Consider the following 26643-nt stretch of genomic DNA (forward strand, 5'->3'; position numbering starts at 1 on the left):
TTAAGGAGAAAATTATTCTGGTGGAAGGAGTGATGGAATAAAAATACAGTTGGAAGGGTCAGAAGGAAGTAGAGGCATTTGAGAGAAGCAGGTAAGGATGGGCAAAAATAGACTAAATTTAGAGGCGGGGGAAACTTAGCAATTAAAGAGGAAGGAAAAGGAAGCAAAAATTTATTCATTGTTCTCTGCCAGGCATTGTACAATGTGTTACATAGAAATAATCTCACTTAATCTTCATACAACCCTATGAAGCAGGTTTTTTTCCCCTCTATTCTGTAGCTAAGGACACAGACAGGTTCAGTAATTTACCCAAAGTATTGCTTCAGGAAACCGTGAAAAGCTTTTATTAGTATTTGCTTAATGTGATCATAGGAGCTTTAAGTCAAAATACTCATTTTTGTTTCCTGTGATTGGACAGATCACATCTACTATTAATCATATATGCTTGTATTTGTGTATATTTGCATAAATGTGCACAACAGCATGTAGGTCTTATGTGCATCTAAATATACAAATATATAAGGCTAGGTGTATATTTACGTAACTCATGTGAGCAAATTCCCCAGTTAGGGATTTAACCTAGAAGGAGCCCTTGCCAGATAATGTCAGTATTAACAACAGCTTCATTTATTGAGCAACTATATACTTGCTAACGGTTTGCATTTTTTCATATTTCTAATCTCACTACCTTCATAAAAGGTAGACTTGTTATCACCATTTTAATAGATGAGCTTATTGAAGCTTGGAGAATTGCAGAAACTTGCCTGGTATCTCGTTGCTGGAATGTGCCCAGCAGGCATATAAACCTAACTTTAAAGAACTATACGTCAATATATATCAGGCACTCCCTCTTTTTTGATATTCACTTATTATCCGTCAGAATTGTTCAGGATGCTCTTTTCTGTTCACAGAAGCCACTCATTACCACTTCCCAGAATCAACGCTGTGAACTTCCATTGTTAGGACTCTGCTAGGTAGGTCTTCTTTGCCTATGATAGTCTATTTGAATAAGCAAAATAAAACTAAACAGACCGTCACTTTTATTTCACTGAAATGGCCAGCCCAGTTCCAAGCACAGGGTAGACCGTTACCAAATGTTTGTTGATGACGTCTGTGACCCTCTGGGTAAGGCATGCCTACTCAACACGACTAAAGAAACTGTACACCTGTTTATCTGTACAGAAATGAAAAATGAAACATTTACAAAGAAATCCTGTGACCACATGACTGGTGATTTTTCTACTTGGTAGAAATTAATCAACGTAGACGTTGGAAAATTCACATTTCAGGACACTTCAAAGACATTTGTAGTGATCGTACGCTGTCACTTACTTATCCACTCCCTTTTGCTTTTTCCCTTTTACTTTTATACCTCTGTGCCCACAGCATGTGAAAGCATTGAAAGAAAATAAGAATCTTAAACTCATAAACATACCTGCTTACCATCTGGCAGGCATCCCAGCAGTCTGGTGATCTCCTTAGTTATCCAGCAGATAGTAGAAAAACAAGAGTCCTGTGAAGATTTCACATGTTGCCATATCCCTGCCAGATGGTGATTTGTAAAACATGGACAAATTGCACTGGCTCCACTTCCCTCCGACAATCACAACAGAAACACTGCAGCAATGGTGTTTAATTTGAAGGCAACTGCAACTGAATAACTTTTAAGGCATAAACATCTAAAGATTATCAGAATAAAATGTGTCCTTATCTCCAGAGAGCTGGTCCTTCATAAACCTGCCATCCTGTGCACTGCTACTTCTAAGATTCTCCCTGGGGGGGAAAAATCTATGGAGGGCTGTGAAGTGTCAATATCATGGGACATCTGATTACTACCTACTGATTCTTTGCCACAACATGATGTTTTTCTGTCACCCAGTGATGGGCTGTGGGACTAAAAATTATATTGATAAATTTGCCATTTGGGCAACTTACTTCACATTGAAACACGAAGAACTGAGTCTACGTAGAAGCAGGGAATTCTCTAAATGTTAATAAAACAGTAAGGAGTTTTACAATAATATTTTCCCACTGTTTCCGTTGTTCTTTGTGGTTGTCTACACAATACTCAAATCACTGGTCAGTTTGGATGAAAAATGTCAAACAAGCGGTTTAGCATTGGGTAAACAAACTACCAGTTTGTGGTTTTCAAACTTTTTCAACCAGCTTTGGTCTTACAGCATACTTGGCCAGGGAGGGGTATCTTTTCAGGTCTTTCAGTGATTCAGAAGTCCACCTGGACATAGCAGACCAGAACTTGTGTGGTCTCGAGGGAAAAGGATAGAAGATAACCAGCTCTTCTTCCCCGCGGCAGTAGCTGGATTTGCTCAGCAGTTTCTCTTCTCTGTAGGGAGTACGCTGCCTGTTTCTTCTTGAGGATATAGATGCCAAGGTTTTATGTCAACATTTTCATCACCCAGAAAGAAATCCCAAGCATATCAATAGTCGCTCCTAATTTCTCCCCAAAATCCACAGCCACAGGCAACCGCTGATCTACTTTCTGTCTTTCTAGAGTTGCCTATTCTGGACATTTAAGTTAAATGGAATCATATAGTGTGTGTGGTCTTTTTGAGTGGCTTCTTTGACCTGATGTTTTCAAGGTTCACTCATGTTGTGTGTCAGTACTTCATCTTTTTATTGTCAAATAATACTCCCTTGTATGGATATACCACCTTTTATTTATCCATTTATCAGTTGATGGACATCAGGGTTATGCCCACTTTTTGTGGAAATGTGGCCATGTACAATAGGGTACAAGTTTTTGTGTGAATGTGTTTTATTTTTCTTGAGTGTGGAAACCTGTGGGTGGATTGCTGTTGTCTGTTGGTAACTCTATTTTTAACCATCTGAAGAGCACAAGGGCTGCTTTTGTCTGTAACTCCCTATTCCATACAGGCAAGGAACACAGTTGGACTTTAAACACATGGAATGTCTGTAATCTAGCATTTTAATTCCCATTCCACAGTAGTCTAATAGAATTAGACAAACCTAAATTTGAATCCTAATCTCACCACCCACAACCTCTATGATCTTGGACATATTACTTAGTATCTCTTAAATTTCATTCCATCATCTGTAAAATGAGGATCATAACACTCACTTTGCCTGGAGTTTGTGTGCATGGAGTGTGGTGACGTGCAGAAAGCAGCTAGCACAGTGCTGATTACACAGCAGCTTTCCAGTAAATGTTGTTTGCTTTTGAGTTTTTGCTTTTGAGTTAATCTGAGATGTATCAACAGACTTAAGGAAAAGTTTTGGGAGTTGATTTAGGTGTTCAGGTGAGGCTCTTCTTGGCTGATTTATCGGCTCCTTGGAGGAAAAAACATCACATTTTTATGTTTACTCTTTAGGATTATATTAGAATTTAATGATCAGAAAACATTAAAAACAATGTATCCAAAACATTGTTTGCTATAAACTTTTAAGAACTTAGTGTTTAAAAATGAGACTTTATTGCAATTCTTATGTAGTTGTGTCTACCATATTTTACTATCTGGGGGCTCATTCCACATGTAGACCATCTCATAAGGAACTGAATAATACTTCCTTAGTATGATCTGAGGAATATTTGGGGGGGGTGTTTACTGAAATATAGTTGACATATAATAATGTGTAAGGTGTACTGAGGAATAATTTCTAGTTGGAGTTTCAAGGTGAGACTTTTCTATAAAGACCTTTCAAATCATTTATAATTTGCAGACAGCGGGCCCTTGGCTGCCACAGTCTGGTGATGTCCACGCAGTTCCATAGAGATGAGTATGGCTTCCTAAAGGAGGTGTTATAAGCCATAAACATGTAAAATCTTTTAGATGTCTTTAGGGCTGTCTTCCTGACTTCATCATAAACCATACTTACCACACACAGAACAATGTGAGTGTTGAAAGATCATGAGCAAAGGGGATTTCATCATCTTTCCCAAGAATGGAATACCCATGTGAAATAATTTTCTGCATGCCTCACGTGTAACTTAAATCCTTTTTGCTTCATTTAAAGTCCATTTCCATTAAATCCATTTTTTCCTGAGGCCAAAGGATTATTAAATGGCATGACAGTCTGTTAAAAGAACAGGAAAGTATTTCTCTAGATTAGCAAGTTTTCTCCATGTCCCCCAATCTTTTAAACTATCCCAGAGAGGTTCAGTTCAGCATAAACGGTGTGACCAGTGAAACTGAGATGTTTCCTTTCTCCAGTCTTTGGGTGGCCATCCTGCTGACCCTTTGAAACTCTAGAGGTATTAGAAGAAACCAAGAAAGTTTTATTCACGCCTCCGAAGCGGGGGACAGGGGGGAAGAAGGAAAGGCAAAGTGTAAATGGATTAGGAGATGTGGCTCAGATATATTCTTGTTTATACTTAAATTCAGACAAAATTTTAAACCCTTTTTTATGGCTTCAGGTATTATTTGTTACATTTAACTTTTTAAAATACTGAATTTGACTTTATTAATTTATGCACATTATCATAATAATAATTATTATTATATTTATTAATTATGTATAGTATCTCCTATATTTTTATATCAAACCAAACAGGAATATTTGAATTCCAAAAATTATTCCAATTTAACTGATTAGAAACACACTCAACTTAGGCTACCAGAGATATTAATAAGCTTCGTTAAACCTTTCTCAACAGACAGCGCGTGCTCTCTTTTAAAGCCAAATTTGAATTTCAAGCCTAGATTACTTCACAGTGTCATTTTAAATCGATAACATCTGGAGGGGGGCGTGGGGAGAAAAGTTCCCCTTTCAGCTCTTCAGAACAGATTCCATTTCAAGCCCGCCAGAAAATTTAGACCTGCTGCAAGTTTAACTTTTTTTTTTTTTTTTTTTTTTTTTTAATTCTCTCCTTGCGCACTCCTCCCCTCTGATTATCCTCTCCTCCCCGGCTCTTAAATGTGTCTATTACCCTCAGGCTTTGACCTTGGGCAGACTGTGAGCACAAAGTCATGTTATTTAGAGTGAAGTAACACCAGTAGTCAGGAAGGAACAATGTAGCTCAAGCCAGATAAAATAAATCTCTCATTTCCTGTCAAGGGACTGAGCCAAAAGCAGTGATGAGAGACAGAGGGGGCAAACCGCGCAAGGCGAAACACAGACACTGGGGGTAGACGTGACCACAGGCCTCCTTTGAATACAGACAACAAAACCAAAACCAGCCAGAGTGACAGGAGACACATGATAGTGATGGAATAAACCAACACACATGAAACAGAGGGGGATCTTGGCATCGCCCTGGCCACAGAAACGACATATTTGAATTGCTGGAGTAGAGAATTCTAAGCACAGGACTGACACGTGTGAGGGATTCCTCTGAGAAGACTGGGAGTTTCGTAAACTTTGAAACACACCTGTGTAGCTGCCACTTTGGACCAAGACAGCTTTAGAATGAGAACCAACCATCGATCTCTGAGTCCTGCGGGCTGCACATTAAATATGTAAATAGCCGTGGGAAGGAGGGACCTCCCATACTCAGCAGAGTGACACAGTGGTGATCACTGACCCATCATTAAGAATTTTGCCTTCTTAATGACTGCTCAATTATTACACGAGCATCAATAGAGTGGCTGCTATCTGCAGGTGCTGTCTCAAGTTATTTCAAGTTTTTTATACCTCTCATCCTTGAAACAACCCTTAGAGGAGGTATCATTGTTCTTTTATTTTTTAATTGAGAAGCCTGAGGCCCTGGGAGGTGAAGTAACTTACTTAGTCGAGAGGGATGGAAGCTTGATCTGAACGCCAGCACTGGTGTCCAGAGTCCACTCCCTTAATTGCTGCACTTTGCTGAATACGTGACCATGCTCTGCTAACATGACGTGTTACTTACCCTACTTGTTGGCAAGCCCTGCTCAGATCTTTCTGAAATCCACTCTTGTTTCAGTAACACATTGAGACTTCTGAATGCTCATGTCAGGGCCAAAAGAAATAGGAGAAAGAGTGAGAGCATGCTACGTTCATTAACAAATGCCGAGTATTTCACTTCTACCCAAAGCTCATCCAAGATGGTAAGGGACTGAGAGTTCATTCATTCATTCAGTTGCTTCTTCAACAAATGCTCATCATTGAGTGCTTACTACATGTTAGGCACTCTGTTGCGCGATGCAGTAGTCTCCTGGCTGACACGTAGTCAGTCAAGGCTACATTTTAGATCCAGTTTGGTGCAGGATATACGGTGTAAGAAATCTTTATGGAGACAGCAGAATTCTTCAAGATGAATATTAGTTTACATTTGGAGATAGTTAGGAATTTTTTTTAAGATGAAATACCATTTAACCTTTTGAATCAAACATTATACGGAAACATTCTTTAAGACTATGCACCCAAAGACTGTCCGCTTAGTGCCAAAATGACAGTGGATATCCGTACTTTAGAAAAATCATGCCTCATTGTGAAAATGTTTCTAAGAAGGTTACAAATCTTAATTTGTAGGCTTCTGTAATCCCCTCTGCACCTCTGAGACCAGAAAAGGTAGCAGTATTTTGGCTCTAACATATAGACTGTGCGTAATTCTCGTTTCTCCTATTATATTACACTTATGTATTAGATGCAACAGCTTTATACTTACCTGATAAACTAAGCTTTCTGAGGGGGGTATTGTGTTTTTCATCTTTGTGTCCCACTGACTGTCATAGTATCTGGAATATAGACGGTATTCAGTATATGACTGTTACATGAATGGGTAAATACATTTTGCCAACACATAATCAGAGGCATGCACACACACACCTTTGTATGTGTAATATTATGCAAATAGTGGATGGTTCAAGATAAATTGTGCTACTAAAGGCAATGATTATTCCTTTTATAAAATAATAACCATAATGATGTAATAGATAATTTATTTGAATGTTTACTCTACAAGGCCTAGTAACACCTGCCTCTGTGTGTTTAGCATGGGCTATTTAATTTAATCCTTACCCTGATTCTGTGAAACAAGGGTATGCTTTGTTTTAAGGTTAAATTGAAAATGATCATAAAATGATGTATCTTTTGGCTTTAAGTATTATTTGATTAAATTTACTGTATTACTATTAAAATTGGAAAAAAGACCGAGGAAAATAAAAAATATTAATCCCGCTGCCCCTTTCTAAGAAATAATATAGTAGTCCGAGTTCAAGAGGCAATGGTAGCTCGCATTTATATTTTGGGGGCAATCTCATACATTTTTGCACATCCACAGAGAGGAAAACTCATGGTGACATGTGCGTGGGTAGAGCAAGAGATTGCTCCAGCTCTGACACACTTTCATTTGAATCAGAAAGAGGCCGTTTATAGACTTTGAACTTTACTTGAAAAGGCAGGCCTTTATATTTATTGTATGTTTAGTAACCTGTTCATTTATGATGGTGACACGGAATGCAGAATATTCTAACAAGATTAGAAAATAAAATCAGACATTTCAGATATCTTCGTTTCCTAATACTTGCACATCCAGGTACCCCATAAATCCTGGCTAGTCTTTTTCTTTCCGATATTTATTGACCTTTTTACCTCTCTGCTTTGTCTTCTGTTGACAGAAAATGGGACTTTTGCTTAATCCAACCCAGGATGTTTCCTTTAAACAAAAACAATTACTTCCTTTCTGCAGGAAATTTATGAATCAGTAAGTCTGTGGAGACAACTCATCTCTTCTTTTGGTGGTTCGCAGCCCAGCGTGCACCTAAGGTCGTCTCAGGCTCTGGCAGGGAGTGATAGCAGTTATTTTTAGGTGCCCCAACTTAGGCTATTGGTTCTAGTTTCTCCTCTCCAAAAATTCATATTTTGGGTATGACAGTTAAGCTTTGATAAATAGTGCATAATACATACTTGGAGAAGCATGTTTGCTGAAGGTTCTGCGTGCTTCACAAAAGGAGAAAATGAAATCGTTGAGAAACGAGGAATTACAAACACCAGCACTGACTATATTGTAACCATAAGTAAAAGACAAAACTCAAATAAAAATTACTCTCGGTAAGGACTGAAAGTGATCATGAAAAATACTTATCTCTTGGTGGATATCATTAGCTTTCCTCATGAAACACCCAATGAGATCAAATATCATGACCCAGACAGTTAAAAGGAAGTGTATCTTATGCAATATACAGCTAAACCATAGAATCCATTGCTGCTGGCGATCACTGAAGTGAATGGCACAGTGAGTATAGTTTGTGAAAAAGTCAGTCATTGTTATGAATGGGGAGAACATTGTAATTACATTATCGAGAGAAACTTTAAGAGACTGCAGTCAGTTACACTTCAGAGCAGATCAATAGCTTGGTCAGGAAGACATATGTCCATATTTTGTTGGGATAGCACACTTGATATATTACTGATCTCTAGGCTCTACTGTGAATACCGGGCAATATTCAAGACAGAGTCCAGTTTAGGATAAAATTTGTAAATCTGTTTTATCAATTGTAACTGCTTTCTTACTACTATTTTGTGTATATGATACTATGAAGGTACATACTGACATTACTGTGCAAAAATTAATGCATAATTACTAGGACCAATAATACCAAGGCTTCCTAAAACTTGTATTCTTTGTTTATTTGTGTCTTTAGTTCTTTACTTTTGTAATAAAAAATTAATGTTTATCCAGTTCTACCTTAACTTTTTCATGGTATATGAAGACTTCTCTTAAAAAGGGTTAAGTGCAGTGTTGGTTAATCACTTTAAAATACAGTTAAAGTGCTCAGTACTGTCTCTTGTCCATGGTAGATATTAAGCAAACAAACAACTTTAATGATTGATTTGGGGCTTTTACAAGTGGACCTGGTATTATTTAATGTACCCTTAATGTTCGGTTTTAAGTGCAGTTCAAAACAACGGTTATAGTTTATTATTAACCAATATATTAAATAAGGCAGATCTTATCCAAATTTATTAATTTGTCATTTATCACAAGGACATTCTCAAATTCAGGGTTTTTTTTTTTTTAATTACTGATTATTTCTTTACAGACAGGCACAGAAATTGTTACCTATTAGTGTTATCAAATTTTCACTCAGGCATTTTGATGTTTCCTGAAATGGGAAACCAATTTTTGTTTCACTTGTGTTTTAATTTTTATGAAGATCTTTTACTGATTTTGTTCATCATTAGGCTCCTCTCATATGAACAGTTTGGAAAGAGATTTTTTTTCCTTGCAGTTATAAATTCACAAGAGGAGCTCAACTTTGATAAAGAGATAAAAATCATTGGTTTAAGGACTTTAACATATGTGGTTCTGGTATTCTGTTCTATATATGCAGTCTTTAATCAAAGGAACTCCAAACACTTCAACATCCTCATAAAATTCTTTTTTGTAACTGACAGTTTTTATTAAATCCCAGATTGAGTCCTGTCTCCACCTTCTGAATCCAAGAATTTGTCACTTTTCTTGCACATGGTATCACCAGTAAGCAGTTCTCTGGAGCTTATAACTTCAGCATCCTCATCTTGACAAACATGTTTACCGTTTAGGACAGAGGGAGTGAAAGTGTACACATATCCAAAATAGGTTTCACTCAGTTCACAAGTATTCAGGGAGCCTAATGATATGCAAAGCTCTTCCATAGGATTCAGAAGATAGAGGAAGCCCCCTTACTGATCCCCCCCAGGACCATCAAAACTGAGTTTTGGGATTATTCAGTGCTGGTGTCTCCAGTCCCTTTGTAGAAAAATTAGTTTTCCTAGATGTCCAGATTTTCTAGTTTAAGAAATATTAGTGTATTTTGATTATTGATAAGGGGGAAATATTCTTTAAAAGTTATACTTAATTAATATATGATTGGGGTTCTTTATAAATTTCTCCCAATTCACAAGATATTCCAAATGGTTAAAGGAGTTTTTAATAAGCATTGCAGATATATAGCTCAAGTACATATTTAATATTTGTAGGGAAACATCGAAAACATTTATGTTTTTCAGTTATCAGCAAATTCATGTAGATTAAGAGCGAATTGCATAATGTTTTCTGACAATATATTAATAATATTGCTACAATTATTTCCTTTCTACCATGAGCAAGTATTTACTAAGAATTTATGTGGGGAAAATCTGTGATCTTTTTTACTTGATAGAATTTTATCACAAACCATTTTAGAGTTTAGAATGTGAGACTCAGGGTTGTACAATAGTGTGTCCATGGACAGACAGTGATAAAGTTAGGACTGTGGTTACTTTCAACTCTAATTTCTGTTCATTTGTCTAACTGCTAAAAGGGTAACATTTTAGAACTAAAATTTTTAATATGCTGATCCTTTGAAATTATCTCAGATATTTCTACAGTTTTGTATTAAACATCACCATACATTCACTGGAGTCCTAGGTTTCACACACACATGGCACAGAAGTTATGTCCCATCTTCCTGGGAAAATAATGCTAACATAATTGAACCAGGACAATGCAATAGACTGGCCTGTCAGAGCACACTGGCACGAATTGAATTTTTATTTTAAAAAATTGATATGTCTACCTGGTTTCCATAATAAGATTAAGATCAGCAAAATTAGGAAATAAGTGTTCACTTCTATTGTATCTGCATAGTTTAGCTTCCTGCAGGACTGAGCCACTTCCGATTGGATACAATAGGCAGTTGATAAGTTTCTTGATTAAATGAATGGCTTTTCCTTGGTTAAGTTTTTAATTGAATGTGTTTAATACATTATCTTCCTTGTATTTCTGTCATTAGAAAACATGAAAAATATCAAAGGAGTGGGGGAAATTCCCAGGTATATATTGTAGGATTTGGATAAAATTTTCACTGGTAAGAAAATGCTGAGACTGTTCTATTGTCATTATACCAAGAAAACAATTTTACCCTTTTCGCAATCATTTGAGCTTTAGCTACTCAAGTGTATATGCTTTCCCTTTTGTTATTAAATGTGAACCATGTCAGATTTGTTAATATGCAAGCAAGAATATTTTACTTTTAATTGACTTTTTTGGTTGCAACAACATTGCAGAGGGTTTTTGTTTGTTTGTTTCTATAATCAATGAATTCAAGAATAGCCCTTTGCATCTAACTCATCTCCGTATTATCTATCCTGTGTTGACTTTAGTGAGACCTTGAACAGTCACCGCTACACAATACACTTTAAAGTTTTAAAAGCTGTTTGTTTTGGCTTGTTTTAGTCTAGCAATTGAGAAATTTATTTAGTCATAGCCGATCTTACTTAGACACAGGAAAAACCATAAAATCATCATCTCTGAATCTCTGTGTTTTTTCAGAAGGCTTCATTACTTCTGGGGATATAAGTGACTCATATGTGTTGGGAAAACTCACATTTTCCATGATTGCTCACATTTTTTGACTTTAGTATTTACCATTAGAAATGACATTTTATCCTGCCAGGGATGTGGGAAAGGGGTCGAGCTCCGGAAGTCTATTTCCTAATAAAACTCTGGTTGGATAGCCTATGCAATAAACGCAGGTAATTTTTCTCATGTTGATGCTAGGAATCAGAAGAAAATATATACATAAACTAGTTTTTAAAAGCAGTGATAATTGTGAGAGTAACAATTTATAACAATATATAATTTTTAATGAGGACATTTACAGGAAAATGCTAGGGAGCTCTGCAGCTAAGTTGAGTCTGATGTAATACACATCTGTAAACAGGAGTGAGACATGGTAAATATTGATGGAAGTATTACAGCTTAGGAAGAAGACTGAGAAATAGCAGGCATTCTCTATCACGTACCACTCAAGTGAATGGCACCAAGTTGAATTATTTTCGATTGGGCTTCAAATCTAAAATATGTAACTTCCCGCCATGGGTAGTGAATAAAAACATCTTCTGTCTTTTTTATCTTCCTTTACTCGAATTATATTGGGACTCCACCTGGATCTCTTTTTACTCCTTTGCAAAAATACAAAGCAAAGTGGGGGGATGAGGTTCCCATTATGTCAATAGGTCTCAAGAATGTGGCAATATTTGGTTGTGTAATTAATTTGTTTCACAAAGGGAAGAGCCCTCCTTAGGATTTTGGAGCTGTCACTGGAACTCCCAGACCTAATCACATGTCACAGGACTGTGGTGAAATCCGGCTCTCTGGGTCACTGGGAATCACAACAGAGCGATTCCCTCTTGACCTCTGGTTTCTAGAGCTGGCATTGTCACTACTCCAGAGGGCAACAGGAAAGCTTGGGTGCGGTGACTATTCAGGACCACTGAGTTCCACGTCCCCGCCACCGACAGAGCTGCCTGCGAGCTCAAGGCACATGTTTCGCTCTGAAGACACCTCCACATCCACTTGGTTTCTGGCTGAAAGAAAGGTTTATTTGGATGACTCATTTATCTCTACCTACCTCTATTAATTTTAGTAGGGTTTTGTTTTTCCTTCTAGAAACTGTATGATGAAAGCTCTCTAAACATTAAGAAAATACACAGGATAGTTTTGTCAGATTTCAAATCTCCATTTCTAGTCTTTCCTCCTTTTTGGATTTCGTTTTAGGGGATGGGGAGTGAGTGGCTTCAGAAAGCATCCTTAAAGTATTTACAGCATCATGCATGAGTCTTTATGCATCTCACTGTCACGTTTGGGCTACTCCTTTTATCACTACTCTGTGTAACAATTTGCAGGAGACCCAGTAATACTAGCATTAAATGTACATTTAAAACTGTAGCACGTAGTGCCATGAAAGTGGAGAAATAGCACTGGAAACTGCTAGACAGACACCAATTAGTCTCTATTTTGAGGAAATATTTTAGTAAAAATGAATAAATAATTCTTGTAACTATAGATATGTACAAGTGCACATTCATGAGATGTAACATCTTTTCAGAAAATTTTATATTTAACTTTGGAATAGAAATAAGTTTGACTGGAATATTTTGAACTTTTTAAGCTAAATGTCACTTAAATGATGTATTTCATCATATACTTCTCACTGCATTTTATATTTGCCAGCTTCCTTGACACTCCCCCAGTATAACTACGATCGTATATTGAAAAATTCTAAGTCAACATGGGGACAAGGTGGCTCTCCTTTTTTCTTAACTCACTCAGTGTTTTAGCTGTAGTTGCTTCACAGCAAATTTATATCCCGACGCACAGGATTATTGATTAACATCATGAAATGTTACCATTCATAAACGGAAGTTCTTTGCCGTCAGTGACAACGCCAAGAAGCAGGCTTCAAGAGGGTTAATTTCTAGGTATCAACCTAGAACCGCTTTATCAGGATTCTCTCCTTTACTATCTATATTTCTGCTCTATGTATGTGTATATACGTTATTTATTTGAATTGTCTTAAGTGCATACTTGAATAGCTTGCGAGGGTCAAAGAGAGTTCAAATGATAGAAAAATGCTTTGTTATTTTCTCCCTCCCCCGCCCCCCTATTGCTAATGCTAACTGATGAAGAGTGCAAGGGAGTGTCCTTCCATTTAAAGAGACAGCCTTGTTCATTTGGAGGGTGTGAATGCCATTCTTGTGAAATACTGTAAATAGTAATTCACAAGAGGGTGACTTTTTTATTGCTTTTACATTGATAGCATGCTTTGTGAAGACTTACAGTTATGCTGCTGAATTTAAGACAGATAAGAATGGAATGTGTGTGTTAATTTAAACATCTGTACATACAATAAAAGAATCCTTTATTATCAGGAAATCAGATCCTTTTATATGTTTACCAATATTAAATAGCTTCTAAAGTTGTTATCCAATATGTAAATAGTTTATTACTTTACTCAATTTTTCCCCCCACACTGCCTTCCTGAAATATTTAGTGAAGGGCTGTGATCATAATATAAATCACCGAATCTACAGTTTCTAAACATGAATTTGCGGCACATCGAGAAGCAGTGTGACTTGCCACAGTAGCATCAGAGCAAACCACAAGGACTGAGAGTCTGTGGCGACAGAAATAGGGGTGCAGCTTACTGTGTGTTCATTTGCATAGAGCTTATTCTTCAGCTTGATGAAAACATAAAGCCCACATATAAAGGTGGCTGGTGAACATTAAAATTACAGACTGATTCAGGTCTCAAAAGAAGGGCCAGAGTAATCCCAGTCAGTTACCGTGCAGATTAACCCTGTGTACCTTCACAGTATTTAATTATTTGGTAAGGTACTACAGTAGAAGCATTTGAGAATTTGAATGCCAAAAGCTGTTAAGTAAGTGTAATGTTGGAATGTTTAATGGTATTAATTATCATTTATACATGGACCGACTCCTCCTTAAGGCCCAGGAGGCAGTGACTCACTGGGTTGTCATTAACTGTCATTATTGCTAGTAAAGTCAACTTCCTATTCATAAAAATAAAGAACAAAATAATGTTGAAAACCACGTCATTCTATAATACACTATTTGTGTTGCTAACTCACTTCTGTATTTTAGAATTTTTCTGGCATTTTGAAATGTAGATGAATCTCAGTATTTTTATCACTGCAGTTAAAGCCTTTTAAAAATATGTGTGTGTGTGTGTGTGTGTGTGATTTTTCCTTTCCCAAGGTTCTCCTGGTATGGGGAAAAAAAAACACCTTACAAAAGATCTGCAGAGGAGTTTTGTTTTTGTTTTAACTTGATCATTTCTAAGAGGGACAGAGATCGTTTTGGAAGGATAACCATCTAGAGATGGGAGCAAACAGCTGGCCAGCTCAGGGCCAAACCTCCTCTAGTCTGAGGCTCTGACACTGTATAGTTAAACCATTCACATTTTGTAATGAACCAGGGGCACGTAGTAGGGTAAATAGTCGTAGAAATTTAAGTTGCATAAAGTTAAAATACTTTCAGTTATACATAGTGAGGAAGATGCTTTTCTTTCTTTCATTAAAAAATTATTTATGCATAATGGCCAATGAGTTTAAGGGCTGTGATTCACTTATTTTTTGACCTAATATGCTTATTACATTTTATTTATGATCACATGATCACTGTTCCTGGATGTGATATCATTTAGTTTTGGTTTCTGGTAAAAGAAGAAAAAATATTCCCCTTCTATGCTGCTTGTTGGTGCACTTCTTTGTTTCAGAGATGCTCCTTGGTTTGACTTATACATTGTCATAGCTTCAGACGATCCATTAAGAAAGCCAGTTTTTATTTCCGATTGTGAGTTTTTATCTGTAAATGTTTATTTATCACTTAATAGTTACAGGGGTTCATGTGCCGACTGTGTGTATGTAAGAGTGTAATACAGGCTGAAATGTGAGCTGTGGTTGTTATCATTGGTTATCATTTACTGAGAACACTGCATATTCTACGACCAGAGTTGGTGAAATTAAAAAGTACATGGCCTTAGGATAAGATATAGGTACAAGTTGCCAAAATAATTATATTACGTTTTCCACCCTCGGAGTCACTTAGAATCTTCTCACAAAGGCTGTTCCTGCCATCATACCGTATTTAGTGAGAACTCGTAATTTGCTAACTACAGGAAAAAAAGCATTGGAAGGAAAGAACCGTGATTTCAGACAGAAATGTGAAACAGGATTTGGGAGACTTTGAGCTTACATTGTCAGGAGACGCTGGGGTTTAGCGTTCTGTTTCATGTGGAGACCCGCAGTTAATATGGTCCTTGCTGAAACTTAAAACAGCTCTATTAGTAGCTTGATTGAGAAGTGGGGGGAGAGGCCTAGAGTAAACAAAAGTGTGCTTTTTCAAGACAGCCTAATTGTATACAGTACTTTTGCTTCCGCGGTTCCTTCTAATCCATCCAATGGTAAAACACACAAGTTTATTCTAATAAAGTAGATAAAATTGTTAGGTAAGTAGGATGCCTGGACCAAAGGGGGAAACGGCGTCTGTTTAACAATCCTCTATTGTTCAGAGGATCACAGAAGTACTGTGGCCTGCCTGTCGCCTTCAATCAGCTTGGGTAAAACGCTGCTTTGGAGGAAAGGAAGGAAGGAAACTTTGAAAGTATTTGCTTACACCTTTTTTCAAAAACTCCTCCAGAGCGGTAGTGATGAGAGTCCCAGGGGCAGGGAGAGATGGGGTTTGTGAAGGGAAGGAGTTCCTGGCTCCCCCGCACCCCCACGCCGGTCTCTTACTTTGGTACTGCCCAGGAAGGCGGCTCGGCAGTCGGAACTAATTGTAACTCACTCAGGAAAGTCTTCATTAGCACTGCCACACATGGTCACCAGATGTGCCACCCGCCGGCCGGGCAGAGGAGGGCTGAGGCATCCGCCGACCGGAGAGGAACAAGTAGCTTCGCTTGAAAACTTCATAATCTGCCCTTTGTTTCCAAGTGTATTGTGTTAGCGAAATGAGAGAGAAGGGAGCTTGGGAAGATGAAATGCCGTCTTGGTCACTCCTTCTCCGGAAGCTGAATGGAATTCTTTGTCTCCTCCCAAACATCAGAACTTTGTGTGACTCTCAGTGTGTCAGGAATGTTTTAGTCTCTTCATCAGAAGTGAGCATTACCTGGATTATCAAGAGGGTAATGTTTTTCTCCTGGCTGAGATGGATAGTCCTAAATTTGGGATCTTTGAATAGAGAGACTGGACTTACAAACTCTGTGAATGACATGTAAAAACTGTTATCTCCTGATTACCATTCCAAAGACACATCCTTGCCAACCAGAGAACAGGGTTCTCATCTCTTCCCAACCCTCATCCGAGTCTGGTAGACGAGGGTGGCATTACAACTTCTTTTGTACAACTGTGCTACTTTTGGCAGAAAAAGAGTACTGATTACAGACCTCTGAGATTCTGTTTTTTATTTGCACTACTTATAGGTAAATTCCCTGGGAATTTGGATTTATTCCTCCTCACTGTGCGCCACAGGAGATTAAATGCAGTCACAGAATTTCTACTGTTCCTTAAAATGTATTCACCATCTTCTTACTTAACTGTATACATCCATCTATAGACACGGATTATTTTGGAAGGCCAGGAAGAAATATCCTATCTAGATGAAACCTCACCTCTGGTTCTCAAAACAGAACCTTTTGGCCCTGCAGGAAATTATGGCATTAAAAAAAATTGTGCCGTGATTTGGATTCTCATAAAAAACATAGAAACTTTGCTATTTATTTATTTATTTTGCACCTGAATTGATTATTTTATTTTTATTTTTTAATTTCACTTTGCAACAACCCTGGAGTTTCAGAGTAATTTTTAAAGTTAGATGTCAAAAACCCTGAGTAAATGACTTGTAAAAATCTTGATTTCTACAACTGAAAATTTCAAGATGGGCTACATGTTTTACTAGCAATTTTAGGGCAGTGCCTTTCTGGGTGGTGTTTTATCATTTCTATTCCTAATCCTGCAGTAGAATCATTAAGATACTTAGAAAAAAAATATAGCAAGTTAGAAGAGAAGAGTTACTTCAATTGGTCTTGGAAAAACACAGTTTAGTTTCATTTTGTATTTAGATAAACGACCCAATGATTATTAACCTGTTGGGTGTCATGGAACCATTTGAAATTTTGATGAAATTTATGGACCTTTTTCTCACAAATGCGCTTATACACAGATTTTAATGTAATTTAGGACCTTCCAAAATCCCATTTCTGTTTGAGATATCTAGCTTAGAGCCTTCCAATATCCACAGTGCCCCACCACCACCAACAAAAAATACCCACAAAGTTCAAGTGTTACAAAGTGTGAAATAAATGACCTGCTCTATTTAGTCCTGATGAGCAGCAGAAGAGAGTACAGGCTGAAGGAAATTCCATTGAAAATGAAATGTTCTTCACCAACATGTTTAGTTACTACTATTAAAAGGGATGCACCTATATTTAGTTTCCTTAGGGAAGTTTTAAGTTTCTTTCAGATAGTAATCACGCTTTCTTTCCCAGTGAGATGTCCCAGAGAGCTTAGCGTAGCTTTACCCATCCAGTACCTTCTGGAATGGTCTGACTGAGTAATTGAATGAATGAATGAGTTAATTTTCAAGGTCATTTCTTGGTAGTTGCTATAGTTAATAAGCAGAAAATGCTACCACATTTTATTAATTCTTAATACTAAAATTGCCATGAGAATGTTGCCTGTAATTGTAGTTTTTATAATGCAACGAGAAAAATATATTCAATCTTCAATTTTTAGTGTATTTATATCAAAGCCTTACTATACCAAATATACTGGCCAATGCTAGCTGATTTTGTTATAGGTAAAATTACAAAAAATGCCGGTATTTTCTGGAAGTAAATTACTTGAAGTGATATTTAAAAATACAGATTTAAAAAAATTTTCAATGCTAGAATAGTGTATAACAAAACTAATATTTATAGTGCTAGCTCTTTTTTTTCTGCCACATCTTATGTATCATTCTTGGGTTGACTATGATTTTTTGTGGAAAATCAGACACTGATATTTATGTAATATTAGCTGTTGCCATAATTTCCCCATAATTTATTAGCTCATCAACAGCCCCAGTGTTATCAGTTACCAACTCAAATTTATCCACTGTCTCCGTGTCGATTTTTTGTGCAGTCTTCTTCTTCCCCACTCTGAATACTTTAACTTAAACTTCGTCATTGCTTATAAACACTAACCTCACTTTACATAACTTCCTGGTTTCCAATTTCTATTTAATATTTCCCCTGTTATGATCCTTCTAGGGCTAAAGTCACTTTTGGTATCCTCAGTCCCTTATGGGTAAAATCGGGAAGTCACAGTTGGCACCGTAGTTCATTGTAAGGCAGCCCCTGCCTTAGCTTCTGCTGCTCTCCCCACACTGTGATCTCCAACCATATTGTGTTACTCTTTTTCCCTTTTTTATGTTGTGTGCCAGCAATTCTCTTCTTCGAGATGTGTAAAAATGGGGCATTATATAATCTTTTATGGCTTAATGTGGTCAGAATGCTAAGCTGATAATTTATAAATGACTTTTAAGAAGACTAGTGCATAATTTGTAAGTTAGAAACTAGCACACATAAGAACATCATAGTCTGAGAACACTTTTGTCAGTGAACTATGCAGAAATTACCACTGTTTGTGTTTTACGGAACTGGCACAATACAGCCACACGGACACTAGAAGTCAACTGGCTAAGTTCTCTCCCAAGCCCTTTCCTTCACTCACCTTGTGACCCAGCACGTGACTTCACCCCCGTGGGCTTGTTTCCCATCAGTAAAGGAGGGGTGAAAACACCTACCTCAAAGGCTGTTATAAGAATTAAATGTGTTAATACATATAAAGCAGTTAGAACCAAGCCTGGCACATATGAGGTGCTGCACTGATGTGGTACATTTGGGCTACCGATATGCCTCAGTTCTTTAATTAAATAGAGCTCTCCACACATACCTTATGAAACACAATGTTAAAAGTTGATTGTCCTCCTATGAAGAAATATTTTATCCTTAAATTACTATGTTTTGAATTATTAGGGCTTCTTTCCTAATTTCTTCTTCATTCAGAAACTTAAAGAAGCATAAGAACTTAGAAGAGAAATAATACTAGAAAACAATGGTCAACATTAAAAAAATATATATATATATATAAATACAAAAGCATCAACCTAATTAAAGAAATATTCACTGGTCAACAAAGCAAAAGCAAAATGGAGTCTATCTAAAAACAGAAGTGTTGGGAAGGTTTTGGCTCTTGGTAAATATTTCATTGAGGTACGTTTAACTGTGGTATAAAACTGATGAGGAGAACGCTCAATTTTAAAATCATTATGAACAGTTGCTAAGCAATATAGAAAACAGAAAACAATGTAAATTAGCTACTAAAATGTCATCATTGCGTGGGAAAAAGTACATTTTAAAATTTCTTCCTGTGTATCCATATATGAGTATATTAAGTCATTATTTCTCATAAAAATAAAATACAGTTATTTATTTTTGAAATACGATTGCTTTTGCTTCTTCGTGGCACCAACTTATTGACTTAGGTCCTTGCAGTTCTTATCTTTGGGTAAAGTGTTTTTCCTCTTATTTGTTTTTAGAAACAAATAAAAACATATATTTTAAACTCACTAAATAATATTACATAGATGCTTGCAGCTAATTAGTGTATGGTTTGAATTATAATTATGTCATCCAAAGGGACTTTATAAATGTAGTCTAGTTAAAATGTGATTCAATCTTCAATCATTCACAGAGGCATACATTCATTATTATGCATTTAGTGCTCTATGATTTGAGCTCTAAATGTAATCCAAGAAAAGATGGAGGGATTTTACTTTTATTGTCATGATTTAATATAGCAGATCCCTTAGTTATCATCCTGTACTAATCCAGGGATTGTTACAACTTCTTAGAGTCTGTTATTTGATTTTTAAATCAGGCTGTTTATCATACCAGCAGAGCAACATGTAAATTCAAGAGGTTAGAGGAAGATAACCCATCTCAGTTATGAGACAATCAGCATATATTTTTCTACTGTCCAAATTTTAGTTTACCTTCAGACAAACCTTCGTTTCAGCTATTTGATATATTACTACTTTAAAACTCTTACCTGTGGCTTCGGTTAATCTAAATTATAAAGAAACTACCAACTTCATTTATCCAACAGTATTTAGTAAGTCCCTGCTGTGTGACAGGCATGGTGCAAAGTGCTAGGAATTTTGCACTGAATAGGACAGTTGTGATCTCCTGTGCTGAGGGATCTTGCAGAATAGAAGAGAACATGGTCATTGAAAAAGTACTGTTATTATGAAAGTGTTGACTGCTATAGAATCTTTGATTGCACAGGGTGCTTAAGAGTAAAGGAGACCAGGGAAACTCATCTCACCCCCAAACCCTGGAAGTCATAGAATAGCATTTTCTAAGACGAAGAAGTGAGAGAAAGCATGATGAAATTAAGAAACCACAAGGTAAGAGAATGGTGAACAAGTATTTAACAGGAACCAGACTGCGGAGGCCCCTGGAAGCTTGTTTAAAAATGTTGGAATGTTCTTAGATTTGTGGTGGTGATGGAAAGTTTGATGTGATTGGCTCTGCATTTTTAAGACGTGAGTTTAGATGTGGGGTGGAAGATGTGTTGGAGGGGAACAGGACTAGTGACAGAGAGATAAGAGTGGCATGCAGGAGTGGTCTGGAGAGAGAGCATGGTAACCTAAAGTTAAAGGCAGAGCCAGGTTCTAAAATGGGGGAACTTGAGGGCAGGAAGATGATTTTGACTGGAGGAAGCGTAGGCACATGAAGAAGGAGCTTCCACATGAGGGCCTCTGTGTATGTCCCAGCCTTGCTTTCGCATTGCCCTGCTTATGACTTTTCATCCTGGTCTTAAATAATACTGTATTATATTACCCTCAAATAACAAACTTAAATAACCTCTCAACAGAAAGGACACTGCTTGTGAAATCAGTGTTGAAGGTGAGTTACCATCCACTGATCCATGTCTTAACCGTGCTGTGCTTCTGCTCAATATAGAGTGAAGTGATGATGGAGTCAAACTTGACAGGTGTTCAGGAGGATAGATAAATATGACCTAATCATTTTCTGGATGTTAGGGATTATTCCTAAATTTCTAGCTCTGGAGTTCAGAGAATGATGGGGTTGTTTAGAAAATATTGGGGGGAAACAGGGGAGATAAGGAATTTAATTTGCTGAACTTTAGATCCCTTCAAGACATCCAAATAAAGACATGGAGGGCAGGACCGTATGGTAGTCTGGAGTGCAGAGAGCCAATTTGCGTGTCCTTTTCACATAGATGGTGCTTGAAGTCATGTGAGTATATAACATATAAAGCAAATAAAGAAAGTGGCCTCATGGAAGATCATGAAGAATTTCAAATTTTGAAGTTCTGAAATCTCAAAAGCCAAGGAACAAGCTGTTTTGAGGAAACAGGATTATTCAGTAGTGATAGATGTGTTGTGGATTTAAGCAAGTGAAGGGATATGTGAATCGGTGTCCACTAGTTTTGTCAATATAAATGAAGGGTTTTAGTGGATTAGAATGGGCCGAGTGGTAGGTAAATTAGAGGCAAGCTGAGATGTTCTGCTACAAAAAATTCATGTTAAGCAATGAGAGTATAGCCATACCAATATGATATGAAGCTTTGTGTGCTCACCTGGCTTTCAAATTAAGGTTTAAAAGTTTACCTATGTATAAATCTTCCTTAAATGCTTCATTGCTGCTGAAGCATGGGGTTTTATATTTATATTCACAGTCTCTGCAATGTCCTTGGAGCTCGGTGTGAGTTTGTGATGGCGATACACTATTCCCTTGGTGGCTTTCTCTTCTCCTGAGTGGATGAGTTTGCATTAACTCTGTTGCCGATGTGCAGTGGGGAACTTTAAAGGACTCTTTGCACGCAATTTAACATCCATCCAAAGTTAGCAGCTCCTCTGTAGTCAAGGCCCCATCAGCTCTACCCACAATACTAATTGGGATTTTCCCAGCCACTGTTTATTCACAATCAGTGATTTTTTTTGGAAGATTTTTTTTCCTCAAATTTCTCTCTTTTGTGATAAGAAATCTTTTATACTCAAAACATCTAATATAGATTTGAAGAGACTTTTTGCATGTTAAAAGTATGTCATCTCCTGTAGTCCAGGAAGTAAGTATCATTGAAACCTTCTCTCCCTTGGTTATCCCGTCAAAATCACTTTCTTTAGGAAGCAAATGCCAAGGCCAACTTTAATTTTCCTTTGCTTTCTTTTTCGTTATGTTTACCCTAAATATCATGAGACATTTTGCTTCTTAATGTTTTGAAGAGTGTAGCTATGTTGAATCTGGCTATGCAGAGAGAATTGAGTGTGTTCCGATTGTAAGATTTTATTTGCAGACAGTAATCCAGTCTGTTATAGGGATGTGGGTTAGAAAGAAAATCTGGTCTCCAGGAGCTAATTGTTGAGTATACAGAGCTCCTATGTTTATTATTCTATTCCTACTAATCTTAATATTCACCTTAATGAAAGCCAGTTCACTTTTCTGATTTATTTGAGAAGAAAATTGGGTGTCCATAAAAGAGTATTGTTATTTATTCCATGGAATTTTTTTTCAGTAATTACAGTCACTGGTATTTTTTTAAGTGTGCTGTTTTATTTTGTGAGTAATTTTGAAAGTTTCTTTTGGTATTTTACCATCTCCGACTTGTTTATTAGCTGTCGACTAATTTGGGGGATTTGAGAGGAATATTTTACTCTTCCCTGTAATAAGCATCAGGTTCCACTAGGTAGGGGTAGAGAGTGTCTACAAGCCTGAGATGGACTCACTTCTGTGTATATTGAAAGGCCAGACAGAGTCAGGTTTTTGTATCTAAAATAATATTTTCTTTTGGAAAACTGCTAGCCAATGTATTATGAACTAGTATCTTTGAATTCCTTCTCTCTAGATTGGGTTCCTGTCATTGTCTTTGTAATCTTCAGATTTTTTGGTATGAATTCTGAAAAATAGGTTGCATTCCTTTAGAGACATGCTGAGTTTACCATCGTCTCAGATTCCTGGCTGCCACACTCTGGGTTACAGTCTTTATAGCCCTGTCTTTCCATTTCTCATTTGAGTGTTAGCCTTTAAGTACAAAGGCTCATCCTCTCCAACTTTGCCCAGATTCCTCTATTTGGGGGCTTTCTGTTTTGTTTCTTTTTTTATTTTCCCTCTCTTTCTTTTTTTGTATTTTACACCCTAATAGTTAACATTTAAAAAATATTTTCCACAGGTTTCTTTACATGATTAGTAAAGACTTCTTTCAAGAAGCTGCAAATTTAAAATTTAGTAAAGGGAGGGATTTTAGTAATCATATTATGAATATACATATATTATGTTCAGAGCGTGTGTCATGTTCAGAGAAACCATTTCTAGATGATGGAATTCCCTAGATGATGCAGAAATTCAGTGTGGATTATCAATCGTACTCTACTTTGCTCAGTGAAAATCTAAGTGCTTAAAATTAGGCTTTATAATCTTTTCATAATTAGGTCAAATAACATTCTGAACACTGAGAGTTACAGACCGGGTATGCTGCGGGGATTAAGAGTTGTCCTTTTTGGTGCATTCTGTCCAACCCTAACACGTGATGGACCCCTTCCGCTTGCTACTTTGTCAGCATCTGTGAGGGTAATAATTTGGAATTAATGTTTGAAAATTATTACATATATTTAGAAATGTCTGAAATGTAGTCAAATTTAGTCAGCTCAACTTGTTTTGAAGCAAAATATTCATGTTGAACAAATGCCTACGAATTCTCATATTTTCTGAATTCTGGTGGCTATTTTTAAGCTCTACTCCTTACTTTTCATAACTGGCATATAGCAGTTGTTTAAGAGGTTAAATCTAAATTGATTTTTATTGCTCTAAAATTTGGTTTTGTTTGGTTAATGTAATATGGTACGATGTAGATGGAAACAGACTGAGTTCATTCTCTTAATATAAAATTAAGTTGATATTTTGATTGGGTGAACGAGATACACTTTATAATATGGCAATAGAGATTGTTTTGTAGTTAAAACAAGGTAGACCTTGACAAGTTATAAAATAGAAGTCTGCCATCTTGGAAAGCATAATTAATTAGCTTATTCTAACCATTACATTCCATTACTGTTGTATTCCAGAATGCTGAAGCGATAAAGAATATTCTCAAAGTACTTACTTTAGTCTAAGGTAGTTTCTGACATGAGGGAATCTGGCTCGATGCTTATTACAAGGTCACATTATTTTAAGAAAAGCATAGCAGAATGGTCAAAACCTAACACTCTGTATTTCAGAAACATGGGTTTGCCACTTGCTTAGGTAAACCCAGTGCAATTTACATATTGCCCTAAGCCACAATGTCCTTACCTGTCAAAAAGGTAATTAAAGCACCTGGAGGGCAGGGATTGTATCTGTTGTAGTCACTGCTGTGTTCACAGTGCCTGGCATATAACAAGCATTCAGTAAATACTAAATGAATTAACAAGTGGATACCTGTACCTCATGGCTCTTACAAAGATTCACTCAAAAAATAAATACTTAAAAAGTAAAATAAATAAACAGATAAATAAATACATGTATATATATATATATAGCTAAGCATATGATACATTTAATTGCTCAACTAATGGACCTTATTTTTATGATCCTTCCATGTCAATTCTAAGGATACGTATTTTACATGGCCCCAAATGTTGGACTGTGTATGCCAATGTCACAGTTAAGTAACAGGAACAATCAGGATTAGCAATTAATTTGGTTGTTTATCTTGTTGAGTATCATTTGAAGTAATGTTTACAAACTGTCTAAAACAGTCAACAAGTTCTGTACTGAGTTAAATTTTCCTCTTCCAAATCAGACCCCATAAGACTTAAAATGCCTACAAGATAATTGTACATTTTATATCTGGGATTTGGACAGCTTTTCTGGATTTCAGACTAATATGAAAAATTTAACATTCATCCAATTTCAGAGGTTTGTCTTAACTATGCAGATCAAGTAATAGCGCTTTTTCAGAAAGGAAATGAAGTGGCTTTAAGAGAAACTTGAGGAATAATCCTCAAAAAGCTCTCGATGCAGCTGTTGTATCATGTGAAACAAACATCTGAATGTGCTCATTATTTGATAGTTGTATGTCACATAAGGAGCATAGCTTGCCTGAATGCTCCCTGGGAATTATGACTCACAGATACATTTATAACTTTTTTGATATCCATTACATTGAAATATAGAACTTTAGTTTTCATATTTGGGGGTTAATTTGCCAAAAGCAATGCCCCTACACCTTTGGATATCTTAGAAGGCAGAAATTGTCATCTTCCCTGGAGAAGACACCAATCCAAACAACAGCAATCAGTTTCAAGGAGGCAAGCACGCCACTTCTTTACTCGTGGTCAGAAGTTTCGTGGAGAGTGCTGACTGCCATCTTCAGTGGTACGGCTAAGTTAAAAGCCATTCATTCATTCAGTGGCAATGAACAAACATCATATTAAAATGCTTTTAAATTTAACTGCATTGAAATTATCTTTCATCAAGGAGTGGTTCTCTTTCTGAGAAGACCATCCCCTTCGATCAGGCTCATGGCTTACACGTGGGAGCACCTTTGGGGCTGTGATCTCAACTGACTCAGCATTGACAGTCCTTGAGAGGGAGGTGCCACTCTACTATGCAGAAGCATTGGGCTAGGCACTGGGAAAGGACAACGGTGAGTCACTCAGCCACTAGATATCTCGTAGAATGGGGGGCAGATTACAACAGCTGCACAATCCTGATTGCATCTTGACCACTTAAAGAATTTCAGAAGTTTCTTTCTATTTTTTAGGATGACTCACCAGAATTCTTGACATGGCCTAAGGTTGCTTTTTATGTTTTAAGGTCCACCTACTCCTGGAGACTCAGCTCACACTCCTCTCTTTTTTGCTGCCTGAGGTCTGGCCCTCTTCAGACCAATTCACTTGTCATGCTGTCTCTGACAGTGAAGACTCTGCCTCTGCCTTCTCTCTTTCCACAAAGTTCAATCCACATTTTTACTTCACATCTGAGAAAAAAAAGTGTCTATTCCTCAGGGAATCTTCCCTTGATAGAACTTAAAACTTCATTATACCATGCACCTCCTTTGTGGCCCATACCACATTTAAATTTTACATTTATGTAAGCATTTGTTTGATTATTTGTCCCATTGGCTAAACTATGAAGACCAGGAGAGCAAGGATAGTGTCTGCTTTTAGTGATCCTTCTCTCTCCAGTGCCTTGCACAGTGCCTGACACATACTTAAAAAATGTTTGATCAATGAGTAAAGGGGTAAATGAATGAATGGCTAATATACATGGGAAAATGCTATGTTCAGTAAAAGAAGTCCTGCCCAAACACTATGGGACTTTAGAGAAATAAACGAATTTCCCAAATGACTAGTCTAGAACACGTGAAGGTAAC

The 26643-nt window shown here is 36.9% G+C and overlaps 1 protein-coding gene across 6 annotated transcripts in view; it reads left to right on the forward strand.

Annotated features, from left to right (window-relative positions):
* The window catches only part of SOX5 (SRY-box transcription factor 5), a 903217-nt gene that overhangs the window by 452267 nt on the left and 424307 nt on the right, over positions 1-26643 (forward strand). The window contains exon 1 of one of the 6 annotated variants that reach the window (XM_032473066.1): positions 11843-12239. The exons of the other annotated variants lie outside the window; for them this stretch is intronic. The gene's annotated coding sequence lies outside the window, so the exon portion shown is untranslated. Of the gene's footprint in view, positions 1-11842; positions 12240-26643 lie in introns of those variants that run through there. 6 annotated transcript variants of the gene reach the window in all.

This window comes from Camelus ferus, chromosome 34, assembly GCF_009834535.1.
Source record: "Camelus ferus isolate YT-003-E chromosome 34, BCGSAC_Cfer_1.0, whole genome shotgun sequence".
Taxonomy (NCBI): Eukaryota; Metazoa; Chordata; class Mammalia; order Artiodactyla; family Camelidae; genus Camelus; species Camelus ferus.